Source organism: Bison bison, unplaced genomic scaffold (assembly GCF_000754665.1).
Source record: "Bison bison bison isolate TAMUID 2011002044 unplaced genomic scaffold, Bison_UMD1.0 scf7180017864044, whole genome shotgun sequence".
NCBI classification, from domain to species: domain Eukaryota; kingdom Metazoa; phylum Chordata; class Mammalia; order Artiodactyla; family Bovidae; genus Bison; species Bison bison.
Window position 1 is genome coordinate 76,046 of NW_011494616.1, and position 1,323 is coordinate 77,368.

Here is a 1,323-nt window from a genome sequence, read left to right on the forward strand (position 1 = left end):
AAAGGAGATCAAACCAGTCCATCCTAAAGGAAATCCGTCCTGAATATTCATTGGAAGGACTGATGCTGAAGCTGAAACTCCAATATTTTGGCCACCTGATGCAAAGAACTGACTCATTGGAAATGACCCTGATGCTGGGAAATATTGAAGGCAGGAGGAGAAGGGGATGACAGAGAATGAGATGGTTGGATGACGTCACTGACTCAATGGACATGAGTTTGAGTAGTCTCCAGGAGTTGGTGATGGACAGGGATGCCTGGCGTGCTGCAGTCCATGGGGTCACAAAGAATCGGACATGACTGAGCAACTGAACTGAACTGATGTGGGCTTTAAAGAACAAGCTCTCCCGAAAAGGTTGGTCATTGTTATCTGGCAGATACTCCCAAGGGTGACATCCACACCTGGTATCCAAAAAACATTTTCATCTTAATAAGCATTTTGAAATGGTGAGATTTTCTTTCTGTTTTTTCTTTTTCTATAAAGTTCTTAACTGAGCTGCCTCTTCTGTTCAGTGAAAAAGACATGAGAAGGAAGGGGCAACATTATAGAGCCATGAAGAATCATTCTAATCATACATTATTAGCATGTGAGTCGATCAGAAAATTGCAGTTTCAGGCTATTGCTAACTGAATCAGTCAAGCTGGGAACCAACAGCTTGGAGAAGATGTATGTCCTGTTATAACCCAGAGGCAATATGCCTATGTCATCACAAGAGGCCATAAGTGGTGGGAGGATTAAGAGAGGTATTTATAAATGTATTAAGCTATAGTAGTGAAGTTTGTATTTTACTGTATGAAATACATGGCTCATCCATTTCCTACTTTCAAAAATAATGATTTTTTTAAAAATGGGAAAGAAGCCATTTTTAAAATCACTCATTAGAGTCAGCTCTGGGGCGGAACAACTTATTCGTCTTCCCATTCAACTGTCTGAATCCGCCTTCATTGCCCTGGAGGCTGCGGTCTGTGACGCTGGCACAGAGCTCATTGCTCTCTGCAAGGAAAACAAATGAAAACATAAAGAGGGCTGCCAAAGTGCCTTTGTGGGCGTATCAGCAGATTCAAGAAAAGCCAAATGTTGGATATTCTGTGTATTTAATCAATCCACATGTGACAAGGAGAGAGACCGTATGTGCTCACAGCCTAGATTTAAGTTCCTTTGTTAACTGTCTCTACATTTGAGTTTGATTCATTTCAAAACTTGGAAAACCTGTACTGCCAGCACATTTAAAAGGCAAATGCCAAAAACTTCTTCTTGGTCGCCAAAATGTCCAAAGAACACTTTAGAGGCAAACTTGGAGTAGACATAACTAAAGCTAAAAAA